This window comes from Thermobia domestica, chromosome 10 (genome assembly GCF_964235325.1).
Source record: "Thermobia domestica chromosome 10, izTheDome1.hap1.1, whole genome shotgun sequence".
In the NCBI taxonomy this organism is placed as follows: Eukaryota; Metazoa; Arthropoda; class Insecta; order Zygentoma; family Lepismatidae; genus Thermobia; species Thermobia domestica.
Window position 1 is genome coordinate 17,058,100 of NC_137463.1, and position 18,618 is coordinate 17,076,717.

At 35.2% G+C, this 18,618-nt stretch overlaps 1 protein-coding gene across 3 annotated transcripts in view; it reads right to left on the bottom strand.

Moving 5' to 3' along the window:
- The window catches only part of LOC145662325 (uncharacterized), a 194,883-nt gene that overhangs the window by 88,809 nt on the left and 87,456 nt on the right, over positions 1-18,618 (bottom strand). The window contains exon 1 of one of the 3 annotated variants that reach the window (XM_081727787.1): positions 289-1,609. The exons of the other annotated variants lie outside the window; for them this stretch is intronic. The gene's annotated coding sequence lies outside the window, so the exon portion shown is untranslated. Of the gene's footprint in view, positions 1-288; positions 1,610-18,618 lie in introns of those variants that run through there. 3 annotated transcript variants of the gene reach the window in all.

Below are 18,618 nucleotides of genomic sequence, written 5' to 3' on the forward strand. Positions count from 1 at the left end.
TGGCAACACTGTTGTAAAATCGCCGCAACAGGTTAATTAATGATAAGCAATGAGAATTTGCACATAATTAATAGCATGAATTTTAATGCAAAAATTTGCGATATTATCCGATATAAGTCGGTGTTATCGGACTCAACACCAAAAGAGAACCTTGGAAGAGACGAATGGCCGTCCAGTCAGGATGGTCTGTTTCAACAGTCTCACTGAGATAATAAATTTTATAATTGTTCTATTCATTTAGTTTTTATTGATGGTAAAATAGTGTTTGTGTATTATTTACGAACATACCTCTATTTTGTTGTTTCTCTTGAAAAAGTGGATCAAACGTTAACTGCTGGAAGCAACCTCACGTCCCGCTCTCGGATCACGCACTATAAACACTGAAATTTTAAATAATTTACACAAACACTGAGGCACAACGGAATATATAAGCTATTTACTGTACCAGTATAATCACAAAATTATTCCAACAATGAATTTATTTATCTCTATGGAGGTAAAGAACAATTATCAGTAGAATATGGATAAAGTTACTTTTGAAACTTTAGATTTTTAATTTTAAGTAAAAACAATAGCTTTTTTTTTCTTTTTTTTAGCACTTTCAATTAATTGTTCTGAATCTTAATGTCGACAGTTGTATGTCGCCAAAACTTCTGTAATTATCAATCTTAATTCACGAACAGAACTTCTACAGCAAGTCTGCAGGCTTCCCGTACAGAAAAAGGAGTGTCCAGTGTTTGACTAGTGTTCTTTGTTCCTTCAGTATTCGTCGAGATGTTACATAATATCGGGCAGTTCCTTTTACACCAATTTATTGTATTTCGCTAACTAGACTGGAATAGAAAGTAAAGTAGTACTGAAATTATTTCAATTTGAAAAGTATTGGTGACTCTTGAATTAATAAAATGAATTTTAAAAAACACACATTGTAAAATAAGACAACATTGTCGAATATAGAGGCATTACCATAGCGACTCCTGTCTTTGTTTGTGATATATAAAACTTGTAGGGTTGGAAGATGACGCCATTGTAGATAAGTATAAGGGAGCTTTGTGGATAAGCTTGCATATGTGCATTATTTTTATTCATATTAGTTTCATTTTTTGTGTATGGTTTAGTGGTTTTAGTGAATTCTTTGTGATTCTTTTAGTGATTTTTTGGTGAGTTTTAGTGAGTTGTGTTTGCATTTGCTGGCAACAGTGCCTTCAGTGTTCTATTCAAGTTATGTCTGTGCATTCGACAATGTGCTGTGAAGTGCAACTAGGCAAGCATATTCATTCATAGTTTTAGAAAAGCATATTTATTCATAGTTTTTAGGGAAACACTCATGTTCATTAATATACGAGATTTACATGTTCTTAACAGTGTTTTAGAGTGCTACTCAGTTTATGTGTGACCGAGGATAAGGTATGATGGTTTAGCAGCAAGCAAGCAACAATTACTGCGGAAAGAAGTTAAGATAAGTAATTCATTGCACTATTTAAGTATTACATCATTATATTAACATATGAACAAAGCATGTCATATTTATCATATTAACGCATGTAGTTTTGAATAAGAATTGAAGCAAATAACATCTAAAATATTCGTTAAGTCTTATTTCTCGTTCCTCCATGATATCTGGGTGAATCAGTAATATGGGTTTAATCATACAGTTCATTAGCTGTGGATGTGTAAATAAAGTGATTTGTAAATAAAGTACATAAACATATCTGCCTTTATACATCATCACTTTGCTCTCACTTTTTTTATTATTAATTTTTACTTCTAACAATTTTTTTTACTTTTGACAATTTAATGTTTAATACAATCTTATATACCTGTGTTACAATCTAAAAATGTTTGCAGCCGCTTCTCCTTCTTCATTACATTAAGTGTGGAAAACAATTCTACTTATAACAGGCTAATCGTCCATCTTGGATCGGGCCATTTTGTACATGTAGGATCATTTAGGGAAATTTCGATACTCACGAGATCTCGACACTTTTAAGGTTTGGCAAAGCTTGTGATCATACACGCAAGGAAGAATACACAATCAGTACGTGGAAGGTTAGTGTCGATTCTCAGTGACAAGTTGTATATGCAGAGAAATTAATTCTGTCTGTTGCAGAGGGAGCAGGTGCCTCTAAAATAGGTACATAAAGCTTTATTTAAGAAAAAATATCCATGCCATGAGTTTCAGTAAGTCAAAAATAAGGTATAGCGGTAATATATGTTGATGAAAGGAAGCAAAGAATTGGTATTATGATAGAGTATACCCTCTGTATGCATGTGTGTCAGGATGACACACATTGCTTCTTACAGTGACAACTCGTACCAGCTTTTGTTAATCAATGCATTTAAGGGATAAATCGACAGTGATTGTAGGGAGATTTAGACATGTAGTTCCTTTGTTATAAGCAGCCATCAGACAAAAGAACTACGGTCTGTTTCATCTTAGTGTATACATCATAGGTTTAGGTTACACAACAAACACGCTTTCTCAGCTTCTGGGTCATTTAGTCCGGTATAAGCCTAATAGTAAAGTACCTTTGGTTTTAAATTAGGCAATACATATGTCAAAGATCCTGATGTTAAAGAAAGCTTCTAATACTTCCACTACACAGCACTCAAAATTGTCAATCCTTAATGTATCTTTCTTCCGCCGTTTGAAAAACAATTTCAACTTATCTTACAGCAACTTTGTTCGTAGGAACCCTGGCAAAATGTTGTGAAAGAAAACTATGAGAAAGTCAGTTTCAGTTGGAAAAAATCAGCCTCTGCTGGATTCTTCGCATATGGATTCCGAAAATGATTGTATTAAATTGTGATTCCCGATCATTGATTTCTATGCGTAGTGAAATATTGAAAGCAATATGTTGCAAAACAGGTTGAAAATAAAGTTTGTTATTAACGAGCTTACATTGTTTCACTGTTCTTGTATTTCAACTTAGTTGTAATGAATTGCAGCAAAGTTTGCAAGTAAGTCATATGTAGATAGTAGAAACCTTGCAACTAGTATTTCCTTACATTCTATGTTCGATATAAAGGGCACTGTTTTCAAAGGTGTGAAGGATTTCATTGTTTATATAGTGTCGACATCTCCCATAGTAAGTGTCGAGTTCTCCTGCAATACTTCCAAAATCTACTGATCCGTACTATTCCGTTTATGTGTTCTTGCATTTGCAAGTACTGCATTCACGGGTAAGATTTTGTGTTTTATAGCTAGGTTAAGGATTGTTGTCAAGTATTGCCGCTTTTGCAGAATAAAATTATCGTAACTTTAAAGTAGTGTCGGGTTATTAACGTGTCGAAATATCCCTAAATGACTCTATTAACCCTTTCAGCAGATACCCTCACAATTGTGAATGCTACTTTCAGTTGTCAAAAAGTGCCAATCAAAGGATTTTAGTACACAAATTAGATGCAACCACATTTGTGAGTGTCTGAATGGTAAGTTGTCAGGTACTGAGTTGCCATCTGTTGAGTATATTGGAAATCACAACGTGTATAACTAGCGTGTTCTGCATTCACAATTGTGAGGGTATCTGCTGAAAAGGTTAACTAATAACAATTTTCATTTATATAGCCGACTTGGCCATATGTGCTGCGGCGTATACGTATAATCTTCCTCGAAATATGATTCCGATCAGTAAACTTGTAGCACATAGCAAAGTCATGTCTGGTACAATTATTAACCAGAGATGGAAAAAGAACCGGTTCTGATCCGCTTTTGAACTGGTTTAGGCACCAAGAGCTCATGCTAAAGATAGGAATCTGTCCGGAGCGTTTTCACAAGGATCGGTTCATTTTCCATCCTTCCTATTAAGCCTATAAAGATGATTGTGAATGAAAAATACAAACATTAGGAAATTTGAAGTCTTGAGAAGAAGTAATGGGAGATCTTTATGCTAAAATTCACTAGCAGCATGCAAAATATTTAGGGCCTTATGTAGAGACGTTCTGATGCGTGATTAGTGTCATACTAAAGAGTTCAACTAACACATGTTTCCTGCAGTAGTCAGGCCTTTAGTATGACGTTAAACATACGTCAAAACGACTCTGCATAAGGCCCTTAGTAAATTCCTTGAGAGTGATTACGGTTTCACATATTTTTGAAATATCTGCTTTTAGAATGTAGTTCCCCATATTCGATTAAAAGAAACTTGGCAGCCTTATTCGAGATTAATATAAAAGTTGGTGATTGATATAAAAGTTATATCATTTCTATGAAATTAATAAACAATATCGGTATTCAACAAAGTATCTTAATTTATGTTCTTATTAATGACTAACAAGGTAATTACTTGGGTTCGAACAAACATATCTGAAAATGTATTTATTGAATCATCACGTGCCGCTCTTGGGTGTCGTTTTTCCAAGGTCCGTCAACCCTACTGTTCATTTCCTCTTTTTCTAAAAGCGCGAAACAGTAGGGTCGACGGATCTTGTCGTTTTTCTACAAGATTCTGCCAACGTTCAATAGATATAATTGCAGTGATCATTGCATAAGCTAAATAATGCATATACAGGCTGTAGAAAAATAGCACCACTAAACTCCTGTAGAATTTCTTACGTGAAATGAAAGAAGAAAGTTCTAATAACCATGAGTCGAAAATCTTCTCGTTATAACCAGCGGAAAATGTGAAATATCATGTTTTAAACCGCTTTGCTTTGAAAACTTAAGCATGTCTCAGAATATTCCGGTGCCGGAGAAACGAATTAGTACCGGAGGATAGTAAAACGTGTATTAAGATAAAGTGCACACTAGTTCCTGTTTAATTCCTTCTACTGTTTGCGATGGTCTTATAGCTTTGAAACCAGAGCGTTTTGAAAAGTAATTTTTCGCATTTTAGCCGGTTTATAATTCTGTAATTGACTGAAAAGGGAAGTTTTTCGATTAATGTTTAAGGTAATTTACTAGTTATATTTTTTATTTACGTAATGAAAAAATATGTTTTTACGTAAATGTAAAAAAAAAAAAAAAAAAAAAAAAACTTCTTTTCTTTTAAAAACTTAAACCATTCAAAACCAAAAAACAAAATAATTTTTTGTTACTTGCTAGTTGCATTCACAAGTGAAACGAATTCTACATTTCAGAGTTTACCAGGTCATTCAGAAACTTCGTAGTCTACCTTAACAGTGATACAACATTAATTAATGCGTCTATATACACTTATTGTTCAGTATATTCTCTCTTAAATTCAACACATATTGCCCAGCGACTTTCCAATTCATATACTTAATCTCTGAAGTGAAAATTTCAAAAATACTCATCTATGGCACATATAACCTCTTCGTTTGATGAAAAACACTTGCCACGTAGGATCTTTTTTTGAGTTTGGGAACAGATGAAAGTCAGAGGAGGTCAGATCTGGTGAATATTGTGGATTCTCTAACAATTCATTGTGTAACTCCTTTAATTTGAGCATTGCAAGAACATTTTTGAGACCCAGTTCATTGTATGTATGAAAAATTATTGTTTTCCTTGCTAAATCATTTCTTTTATCCCGATCTTTTGTATCAAACTGATCCAAACGGTTTGACTACTACTCTCCTGTTATTGTTTTACCAGTTTGAAGGTTATTGCTTTGGTTGCTTTGGAGCCGAACCGGGCTTGCTCTACTCTGCGGTTTTTTGTTGCAATTTAGGATCATACTGATAAGCCCAAGTCTTATCCATAGTTACAAATCGACGCACGAAGTCAGTTTGATTTCTTTGAAAACGATACACGATACAAATGTTGAAAAAGTTTCATTCGGATGCTTTTTTTATTCGAATTTAACGAATGCGGCACTTGTCTTGAAATCAATAGCTTTGTCATACGTAATTCATTAGTTAAGATCTCAGGTACTGATACAGTTGAGATACCTGTGGCCTCGGCTAAATCAACCACAGTTAGTCGGCGGTCTTCTGGAACCAATCATGATACGCAATCAATCATTTTTGGAGTGGTTGCAGTTGCAGTAGGTCAACGTTTAGATGATGTTCCCATCCTACTTAGGGGCTACCAAAGTTTATTCATCTGTCCATTGAATATTTGACAAACACCGTACAATTTTAACTAGTTCATCATAATGCTCAATAATCCTGAAATAATCTTTTACATATATTCGCATGCAAAGGTATCTTTAAAATTATTAAAAAAAGAAAAAAAACTTATGGAATAGCTATGTCAATGCGTTCCATACAAGAAACATCATCTACGCATGCACTTATGAATAAAAACAACTCTGGCTGGCAGCGAAGTTTCTGGCAAAGTTACAAAATATGCATTGAAGGTCTCAACACAGAAACACAATGGGGAATATGATTCAAAGATTCTCAAATAGGAAATACCACATCAAAATAACGGATTCTGTTTTATTGCTTTCTCTTTGACATGCTTGTATTTCCACGTATATCTACATCTTAGATGATGGAACGTGTGATTAACGCTTATTTGTTGCCAGCAAAAATGACATTTATTTTCCTTGCTACACTTAAACTCTCTTCTGAACGCACCGTGTCTGAACAGTGGACTTAAAAGGCAGAAGCCCCCATAAATCTACTACTGACACTCGAATTAATAGTTCCGGTGGGAGCTCATGTGATTCGGATTCCACATTAACCTGTAGGCCCACATCTCATATAGCTTCGCTTCTGAAAAGGGTGCTAAACTATGATCCAATCTAATTCAACGAATTAACACTTTAAAATAGAAGTAAAATAATAAAATGATAAATTTGGGGGATAAACAATACCGAGATATAATTTCCAAAGAACTAACGCTCATGCCAATGGTGAAAAGTATCCACACTTAGGTAAATTTCCAGTTGTGCTTTTCATACCATTGGAGGTTGTACTAGCAACGGATTCAGGAAACATTCTTAGGAAAAGGGGAGGGTGAAAGATTCTATTTAATCTCTCACCAGGCTTTTGCAGTACTGGTGTCTGTGCTGCTTGGGGTCAAATGACCCTTCGCTTACCCACCCCTGAATCCTCTGAAACTATTTCTACGAGATGGTACCAAAAAGTTTCGAGACTAGTTCTGTAATACGCCAATAGATGGCCATGCAAGGCTGCACGCTGAGGCACAGGGAGCTCCGATCTTTCTAAGTCAGTATGCCAAGAGACACCGTTTTGTGTACATCGGGAACAGTGCAGCTGGTGCTATTCTCATCTGCGACTTCATCATGGACAGCAAGTTAGAACAACGAGTACTTGGTCGAGCTGAAGACCTTGTTCGCCTTTTTTGGTCGTGGAGATGATGGGCTCTTCCACTGTGAAGACTGTTGCTTTGACTCAAGAGTCATCCGGTAATGGTCCTCAACATGAAAGACAGGTCATCCACGGCATGCGAACGGACTTCTTAGCAGACTTCGAGGCGATGTTTCTTCTGCTCCTGGATCAGCAGTCTGGGGATAAACTTGGAAGCAATATGGCGCATGTTCAAATCACATGTAAGGATTGCCTGCACTATTCCGTATGACACACCGACAATGGCAGCAACGTTATGGATTGTTCTCCGATGATCCTCGTGCACAAGTTGCCGAATGGTTTCGGCATTTCCGGGTGTTGTGAAAGTCGTTCTGATCCTTCATCGTCTTGCAGTGATGTTCTTCCGCTCTTGAAGTGCACATGTCACTCAAAACATCTCGAACGACTCGTTGCAACATCGCCATACACTTGCAGAAGCATGTCAAGTGTCTCTATGGCAGATTTGCCGTTTCACACACAATTCACGTTCGCCTGTTGTCCTAACTTACTATCCACGATGAAAATCACAGACGTGGTAACGCACGTATCCAGAATAGCACCAGCTACACAGCTCCCGATGAACACACGCATAAGCGGCGCCAGGATTTTGGTAATGTGGGTGCAGGCTGGGAAGGAACAAGACATAGAAGTTCAATATTAACATGATTCGCAATAAAAACTTTTATGTACACTCATGTCCAAAATTATTGTCGCATGTCTATAAATATGTTTCTCTAGGTGTATAATTTGATAACGAATCCGACCGGTATTTCTTATAATGTTAGTATGTGTATAATCGGCAAAGACATGTATGTGGCAAATTTCATGTCAAAAGAGCAGTAAATAAGAACAATAAAACGAAAATAAAACTTTCTTGTCCATTTAGCAACATTTTGTTTTACTCATTCTAATTTTACTATTTATAATTCTTTTTCTATTAAAGTTACCACAAATATACATTTCCCGATTATACACATAGTATCAGTATTAAAGGTACCCTCCAAGATCATTATCAAATTATATTCTTACAAGAAGACAGTTATAGATATGCGAATAGATTATAGAAGACAATAATAGATTTTTTTTTTTTTTTTTTTTTTTGCAATCGTACCAATTGCAAGAGCATTGATTGAAGATGTAGTTTTTATCCACCCAAGCAAAGTTCCTTGTTGTTTTAATTTAAATATTTTAAGGGCAAATTAACATGCCGATATGTATATATAGAATAACAACTCAACTAGCAATTACATCGCACTGTTCGCCAAAGACGCTCTGCCAACACATCCTAACATTGTTGCCAAAACACTCTACACTATTGAGCCTTCAGATCGCAAAAAATAATCCCTAAGTTTTACTTAAAAAAAAAAAAAACTCTAAAAGCACTGTATAATAGCAAGTAACTTATGAGAGACTTAAGAAGTCATTCAAATATATCCAAACATAGAAAACAATAAATATACAAAATAGAAATGGTTATTGTAGGAAATCTGAAAATCGAAGTTAATGTGGATGCAGTTGTATCCACTACATCTACTGTGGCGCTGCCTGTGAACACAGGTACTACTATGAGCAAAATAAATGACGCGTCTCTTTATTTTGAAGTTTTTTGAAAATATCTCCGTTTTCTTTATATGTTCGAAATTTCGGAAGGTTTCCCGAGCAGGACAGGTTAATAACAAACCCGTTTTTAATATTTGTGTTAGATATTAGCTTAAAATAAAGAAATTAGAAGCAAAAAACATTAAATCGACAGAAATCTCGAGAATTACCAACTCTGCTAAAGTGGGAAATTTTCAAGAACGCGAGGGAATTCTGCAGTTCAACACGAAGCAGCGACATCTATGTCATTGAGAGAAGCGTGGATTAGATCCACAAACGAAAATTTTAACGAAATATTTCTAGTATGTCTTATTATATGCATTATCAGCGAACTCCAAATATATGAATCTATGCTAAGTATTAACGTATAGATAGTGCAAATAGTGGAAATTACCTATGGAAAAAGACGAATTGTTAGCCCAATCGTAATGAAAAATCGTCTTTACTGTAGAACAGGTTCAGTTTACGTAAGAAAGCAAATAGCTCAGTTAGATAAAGCAACGAGTTTGTATACCGAAGGTAGACGGTTCGAATCCCGTGGGAGTACTGTTGTCATTTTTATCACTAAGGTTATTTTATTTATTTTTTATTTGGGAAAGAATCAAAATGTAACATATGTGTAAAACTCATGACGATACCAAAAAAAAAAAGTTTGGATATTTTGATAACAGATTTCCCTATTAAATGTTTAATTTTCTCTATAAATATTTGTCTTAAATTGAAATTGTTTTGAATTTACTACATAAGCAAAGTTGCCCGAAGGAGGAGAACTCAAGTAATTGATATTCTACGTAAAAGCAACCTATTGTAGAATGATGATGCTTCTTACCTTCAGCACATAATAACGTTAGAGAGTCAGAGAGAGAAAAATCCTGTTTTTCCTCCCCTATGACCACTCATCTTAAAGCTCTATCTATAATGATTCGTGTCACATAATTTCGGCTCTCCAAAGACATTCATATTTATTATTATTATTATTATTATTATTATTATTATTATTATTATTATTATTCCTGAATATGAGCCAGAGCCCACTCTGAAAAATTGCATCTGGCGTTCTGAGTGAAAGTTCTATGGGACTATTAGAAAAATATATTCCCGTTTCCACGCTGATGGTAGAATTTCTTAAACAGTTATTGAATTACGTTCGAAAGGTAGGCGTAAATAGCGCCCCCGCAACAATGTGGCGTGGGGACCGCACAAGCTGCAAGGCCAAAAAATATACAGAAAGTACGCCGGGGCGGAGCAGGCCAAATTTTCACACGGGCAAAGTGACTTTTTGGCGCCCTTCCCCTAGTAGTAGCCTATATTTTACATTTTATCATAGTGTTTTTAATAGTTTAAACCAGGAGCGTCATTTCAGATTTTGCTTTGGGGGGGGGGGCAAGACCTCTTGATATAAGTAAAATTTCGCGTTTTTCACTGATTTACTGCTATTCTAATGATAAAATCTATATACATCTCAAACTCAGGGGGGGGGGGCAAATGCCCCTCCCTGACCTCCCTAAATGACGCCCCTGTTTTAAACCCATTTTCAAAAAGAAATCCATTACCTAGGAAAACTTCACAAAGAATATGGCCCGCTATAAACAATACCAACTCCACCCCCTCTGGTCTAGTGGCTAGCACGCCTGCCCTCTGTGGTACCGGGTCCAATTCCCGGTGGATTACTGTTGAACGATGAAAGTGGTTCGGATTCCACTATAATTAGTATCCACATCTCCCTTGCCCATTAAGGCATAACCGTGGAACGCTAAACTCAAGCAAACAAACAAACAATACTTAATTCCCGGCACTCTTTATTCTACATGCCATCTCTCAATTTTTCGATACAGCCCCCTTAGTACTATGAAACTCTCTTCTTCTATAGTGAAATGTAAAAAGATCATATAATTGCCACTACTTTACAAGAATATAAACCAAAAGCGTCAGTAGAAAGCACATTATAAAATTTACTTTTTGAGGCTCGTTTTGGTGCCCCTCTTTCTCTGGCGCCCCGGGCAGTCGCCCGGCCCTTAGTCCGCCCTTGAAAGTACGGACGCATAACTAAGGACTGCGGAGGAGAGGTTAACCTTCATGTTATGCCACTGGTTTGACGTGTTTGAAATGTTCAGTAAGGGATCGGTTAGTGAAATAATTTCGACGGTTACTGATGTTTAAAGTTTAGGTAAGACAAAGCTACCTAATCAAATACATTTGATATCGCGATGTCACAATTTGATTTTTCCTCACATAAAAAAGATAAAAACAATAGTAATAAAAACCCTTACTCGTACTGGGCTCCTAACTAACTAACAACCTAATTCTTACAGACTAGTTGCTCTGACCAACTGAGTTTCGATTTCTTACGCGAAAGAAGTCTGTTATATTAAGAGGCATGCTTTTCATTATCAAAACTGTTCGAAGTAATACGAACATGGCTTAAGAACAGAGACGGAACTGAATTACCACTCGATTGACCTTGAGGGCGAATCACCAAAGCGTAGCTATAAACGTAAGTTCCAGCATGCTTTTCTCTGGAGTTGTGTTCAGTATTCCTATCTGCCAGTCATGCTTGTTCGTAGGAGTAATATGTTACAAACCTAACCTTTCGATAGAGCACAATGACAGAGAATCAGAGGAAAGAAACTTTTGCCATTGTGAACGTGGGATACCACACTGTGCAATAAAACTGACGCGTCTCCTTGAAGTGATATTTCATCGAAAATAACTCGTTTTCCTTTATATAGTCTATCCGAAGTTTTTGAGGGTTTCAAAATGAGGAAATGTTACTGACAAACAAGAACGCATTTAGGGGTGGGTCTAGGGGGTCCGGACCCCCTCTGAAACCCCAACTGTTCTGTAAATTTAGCCTAATTTTGGGGATTATCTTTTAAATTTTATTATAATTTATCCTAATATTGAAGTCGGACCCCTGCCGAAATAAATTACTGCATACGTGTCTCTGACAATTTTCAATATATTCGTTAAATAATAAAGTAAAATAACTAAAATAGGAGCAAAAAGCTTTAACACGGGCTAACTTGTGTCTACTGCCAATATTGCTAGAAGGGATATTAATAGCAAAAACTGCTAGTCAATGCTAAACCTTGGAACGTCATCCCGAACAACAAGTGTATTATTGAGAACTACATATGAAACATGTTATTAAAACTTATCCAGTTTTTATCTGGCATGAAATTATTATATACACCAAAATTCACTCTCCTAAAATGTGTATCTAAACAATGTACGAAGCAATGAAAATTTTTTATCGAAATATTTGGGCAGGAAACTCTAACAGCCAGCCATTTTATTTAAATCGTAATAAACCCTGTAACCGTACGTTAACGTGAGGACAAAGCTTGGTCCATTGGTAAATTGTTTGAAGAATAAAAACTCACTGTTCGTAGGTTCGAATTATCCAGTCACCACAACATTTTATTCTTATGTGTAACGATGAAATAAGAAAAAAATGTATATCCGTTAAGACAAAACTTCAACCAAGTCTGAAGAGAACAATACTAAAATAGTAACACAATGACGTCAACCAAAAATTATTTCATGTAGCGTTTGGACGAAATTACAGCTGTTAACAATTGCAGAAATAAAAACAGGCTGATAGCTGTAATGCAATCTAGACTTCTGAATGCATTTACTTCCTGAAAACTTCCGTCTCGTCATTGGTATGCCGTTAATCATTGTAAAACCTTTCAATTGGAAGTGAAATGACACAAACTAAAACAGTTTTAAATCAATAAATAATGTCTATGTGTAAAAGTAGGTGTCTTTTATCTGTAGTTCTGAGTTCCTTTTACTTTGAAGTGACAAATGAGAGAAGAAAGTATGGTGTTCGAAAAAAAAATCAAATTTGAGATTTCAACGAATTTATACGTACTATAGCCCCTAACACCGAAAAAGTTATTTTTCGATACATGTCTATCTGTTCGTCCGTCTGTTCGCTACACTTTTCTGTGCACTCGCCTAGAGGCCATACCGTTCAACTTATCTGCACCAAATTTTAGTTTAAGATTTTCATAGTATTTCCTATAGTTTTTTTTATTTCCCTCCTACTCCCAAAACAAGGGTAGTTTCCTGTACGATGAAAATAGAAAAAAGATATTTTCTCATAACTGGCTCTAACGATCTTGTTTTCTTTCTTTTTTTATAAATCAATATTTAATTAGCAACCCTATTTTGTGGTATAAGGCATTTATCTGAGAAAAATCTACAAGGGGTAGTTTATACTAAGGGGGTGAGTTTTTTCTCAGTGATTTTCTCAAAATGGACTCAAATGTTTTCGTTCATATTTCATAAATAAAGATTTCATTAATAACTTATCAATATGGCATAACTCGTTTGTCCTAAAAAAATGCGAGGGGTAGTTTATTCTTGGTGGAGTGTTGTCTGGGCGATTTTCTCAAAAACGACTCAAAAGAGTTTATTCATATTTCAAAAATAAATATTTCGTTAATAACCGAACAATATGGCAAAACTCGTTTGTCCTGAAAAAATATGCGAGGGGTAGTTTACTCTTGGGGGTGTTTTTCCTCCACGGTTTTCTCAAAAATGAGTCAAGCAATTTTGTTCGTACTCAGAAATAAATATTTCATTAAAAACCTAGTAATATGGAATAACTCGCTTACCCTGAAAGAATCCTCAAGAGATAGTTTATTCGGGGAGTTATTTTTCCCTCACGATTTTCTCAAAAATTACTCGGACAATTTTATTGATAATTCATAAATAAGTATTTCATTAATAACCCTATATTTTAGTATAAGTCATTTCTATGAAAAACAATTACAACGGATAGTTTATTTTTGGGGTCAAGGTTATTTCCCCGACAATTTTCTCGAACGACAGGCGATTTTGTTCAAATTTCGCAAATAAATATTTCATTAATAACCAAAAGTATATCTTAACTCATTGTTCGAAACAATTCACAAGAGGTTGTTCTTTTTGAACGACTTTCCCAAAGTGACTCATTTGATTTTTATCATATTTCATAAACAATGATTGCATTAATTGGTCTATTATATGTCTAATGAAAATGTGCTCAAAGTGTGAGTTAGTTTTGTAGTGTGGATTTTCTTCAATCAAAGTTTTTTATTCGATAATCTGACATTCGATGTATTTGAATAATACGATAATTTTATTCGTATTATCCAAATTCACACTTCAGTAACAACTGCGGCCTAACACAGTTAAGAAATTGAATTGAAAAAGTTTAGTGCGGTGGCCCTGTAATTGAATATTTTTTGAGAAACTCCCTAGCTTTTTGTGGTAAACTTAGGCTTTTCTTTTTCGAGCGACAAAAGAGAGAAGAAAATATAGTGATTGTGAAAATAATATCAAATTCAGATTTCAACGGATTTACATGTTTCATGGCGTCTACATACCGAAAATGTGACTTTTCGACACCCGTCCTTCCGGTCCGTCCGTTCGGCACACTTTTATATGCACTCGCCTAGAGGCCATACCGTTCAACTTATCTACACCAAATTTTAAACTTAGGGTTTACTTAGTATTCTTACAGGAGCTTTTCCATTTTTTCCTACCACCTAAAATAAGTGTGGTTTACAAACAGCCGAAAATCGAAAAACGCTATTTTCTCGAAATTGGTTTTAACAATTTTGTTTATTTTTCAATAATCAATATTTAATTAACAACCCTATATTGCAGTATCAGATATTTCTCTTAAAAATTTACAAGGGGTAGTTTATTCTTGGAGGTGACTTTTTCTCGACGATTTTCTCAGAAAAGACCCTGGCGAATTTTGTACACACTTCATAAATAAATATTTGACCTTACAACATGGTATAAGTCAATTGACCTGAAAAATATATGAGTAGTAGTTTATTCTTGGACTTGAATTTATTCTCAGTGAGTTTCTCAAACACGACCAGTTGGCAACCCTGTATCTCGACAACGAAGCTGAATTCGAAAACTGCAAGAGGACCATTTGTCTCCTTTTGATGTCACGAATCACCTCCCGAAGTTTGTGGACATCTTTCAGGTTCACCCTTAATGAAGCTTCTTTTCGAAAAGTTAACTATTAACTTTAGGCATTGTTTATCTTTTTCTTAAATCACAAATGTCGTTATTAATTTTAAGGCAGATAACTACTTCTGAGAGAATAGATCTTAAAGATAATATTAAAACTTAGACTTTTGTTTTCGAGACATTCCAGACAAGACGAGACATTTTACAAGCTATCTCGTGTCCAAAACATTTGCCTCGTATTATCTTGGATGTCACAAAGCGCGTCTTGTCTCTTTCTCGAGACATGTCTTATCTCGTGCGCATTCGTTAACACTTGGAAAGGATTATCTTTCTACTCAAAGCATTGTTTTTATAATGGTTGCATATTTATGATAATTGCTGTCCACATAAATTACAGTCCTTTCAGTTGAATTAATTTTTATTATTATTATTATTGAAATTGCAATATCTAGTTTAACGTTGGTCGATTATGCACCTACGCTAAGGGAGAATGATGATGAATGAAATGGTGAAATGAAGAAAGTGGGAGGAAAATGGAAAATCTCAAGAAAACACATACCCATGCACACGGTATTTGTCCACCTCAAATTTCACTTGGCGCGAAGTGGAATCGAGCCACGGACCCCATGCACCAAAGGTGAATGCTCTATTATTATTATTATTATTATTATTATTATTATTATTATTATTATTATAAATAATAATAATAATAATAATAATAATTGTAGCGAGCTCAACGGATTTCAACCGTTCGACTTAACCAACGTTTGGGTGCCTATTCGTTCGTCGGCTCCATGAGAACTTCTCATAAAAGACATTTCATTTTAATGAAACTAGTAAGTGCCTTCTTTTAGCTCTGCGAAGTAACTATTGCTTGGAATATGAACCTGCAAAACATAAGAGGTAAAATTAACCAAATGGTGCAAGTTTCCACTTATATATACAAAACAATTTTGCAATATCAACTACGTGAATCTTGTCTCACAAAGAAGCCGAAACCCCTACACCGAAGAGCCCTCCGAGATTTGATCATTGTCCACACGGACTGAAATTGTCATTTGAAGCCAAGGCTTTAATATGAAGCCAATAATTTCTTTAAAATAGACGGAAAATTCGGAAGTTATAAGCATTTTCATATTTTTGCCTTTTCTTATAAGGGAGCCGTAGCCCCCTATACTGAAGAGCCCCCCCCCCCGGAGATTTGATCATTGTCCACTCGGACTGAATTTGTCATTTGGAACCAACACTTTAATACGAAGCAAAATATTTCTTTAAAATAGACGAAAAATTCGAAAGTTATAAACATGTTAATAATTTTGCCTTTTCTCATAAGGGGGTCGTATTAGCCTACACTGAAGAGCCCCACGAGATTTGATGATTGACCACTTGGACTGAAATTCTCATTTGAAACCACAACTTTTAATATGAAGCCAAAAATTAAACTTTTACATCAATTTAAACTGACTGGGTTCCGGTTCCCCCCACTATTGTTTAGTTTAGTTAAGTGGTAATTTGTGACAGCTTCACATCATCAAAAGAATGTTTCACTTCAAATCCCCTCCCCCACGAGTTCGTGCTGGATCCACCACTGGAATCAATAGACACTCTTCCTATTCTTTTTGTCACCCTTGATTGTGTAGGGACTCCCTCGTACAAATAAAGAAGCGGTAATATTACAATCAAGGGGCGCTATATATTAGGTATTTTTTTAGTTACCTACTCCTAACCGCACAGGGCCATCTTTCGTAGAATAAAAAATATTACGTGATATTCCAATCATGAAAGGGGAGAGGATGCTGTAAATATATTTCTTATTCATTTTGTCTGTCCTGCTTATCAAAAATTACTTTCTGTTGGAAGGGTACTGAAATGAGAGGGGCAAAATAAAAAGTCGTACCCCCTCCTACATGGTTGCTCAAATAAGTACTAAAGAAAGCATTTTAAACTAAGATATTTAAGATTTAAACTAGGAAACTAAGATATCCTTACATTATGTAAGGATGGCATATTCAGGATTATTATTATTATTATTATTATTATTATTATTATTATTATTATTATTATTATTATTATTATTATTATTATTTGAATGTTTTTGGAGCACCGAAATTTTGTGAGACGAATAATGATATGTAGAGGTTTAAGATGGGTGGTCATAGAGGAGGAAAAACCAGGATTTTTCTCTGTCTGACTTTCCAACGTAAAGATTATGTGCTGAAGGTAAGAAGCATCATCATTCTACAATAGGTTGCTTTTACGTAGAATATCAATTACTTGAGTTCTCCTCCTTCGGTCTACTTACCTTATGTAGTAAATTCAAAACAATTTCAATTCAATACAAATACATTGTAAAACTTTTCCGTAATTAAACACCTAGGGAAAATTAAACATTTAATAGGGACATCTGTTATCAAAATATCCAAACACGTAGATAGAAGAGTATCTAGTGAGAAATATTGTGAAACTTTATAAAATTCTCCAAATTAGAATTAACATTTACTGGGAAACATTCGTTATGCGCCAGCGAGCATATGGTGAGCAGTGAGCACAGGGGAAATAATTACGAAACTGTTTGCAAACAAAATTAGGGACGCTAATGCAAGTGCGACAACGGCATTTTTTTCTTTTTTTGGTATCGTCATGAGTTTTACACATACGTTACAATTTAATTCTTTCCCACATAAAAAAATAAATAAAATAACCGTAGTGTAGAGATAAAAATGACAACGGCACTTCCATGGGATCGAACCCGCTACCTTCAGCATGCAGACTCATTGCTTTAACTAACTGCGCTATTTGTTTTTTTTTTTTTTTTAACGTGAACTCAGCCTGTTCCGGTAAAGACGATATTTCATTACGATCGTCCTACCAATTCGTCCTTTTCCATAGATAATTTCCACTATTTGCTCTATCTTTATGTTAATACTTAGCATATATTCATATATTTGGAGTTTGCAGATAATGCATATAATAAGACATACTAGAAATATTCGTTAAAAGTTTAGTTTGTAGATTTAATCCACATTTCTCTCAATGACATAGATGTCGCTGCTTCGTGTTGAAATGCAGAATTCCCTCGTGTTCTTGAAAATTTCCCACTTTAGCAGAGTTGGTAATTCTCGAGATTTCTGTCGATTTAATGTTTTTTGCTTCTAATTTCTTTATTTTAAGCTAATATCTAACACAAATATTAAAAACGGGTTTGTTATTAACCTGTCCTGCTGGGGAAGCCTTCCGAAATTTCGAACATATAAAGAAAACGGAGATATTTTCAAAAAACTTCAAAATAAAGAGACGCGTCATTTATTTTGCTCATGGTAGTACACTGATTTATGAAGGCGGTGCTCCTTGTGCCTGTGCGTGGAGCTCTGTGTGCTACAGAACTACCCTGTGTACCCTGCTGGCGAGTTACAGAATTAATTTCGAAAGTTTTTGACACCACCTCGTACAAATATCTATCTCCATGGAGTCAAAAGAAAAATTACCTCAAAGTCGAATTGCTTATGCCAATAGTAAAAGTGCATACTATTGAATACATTTCTAAATGCGCTCTTTATACTAACTTAAGGATAACGAATCCAATGTAACTACAGTATTTTAAACACATCCATACATGGGGGGTCACGAGGAAAATAACTTCAAAGTTTATATATTCATATATTTATATACCAAATTTGAAATCACTTTCCTCGCGAGCTGCAGACGATGAACGACCTCCATTGAGATTAGTAAGTGCGAACCCATTGAGAGTAATGATCCCTAACCCGAGTGAGTGCAACCACCATTACAACTAGTGAGTACAAACCCCAATATAAAATG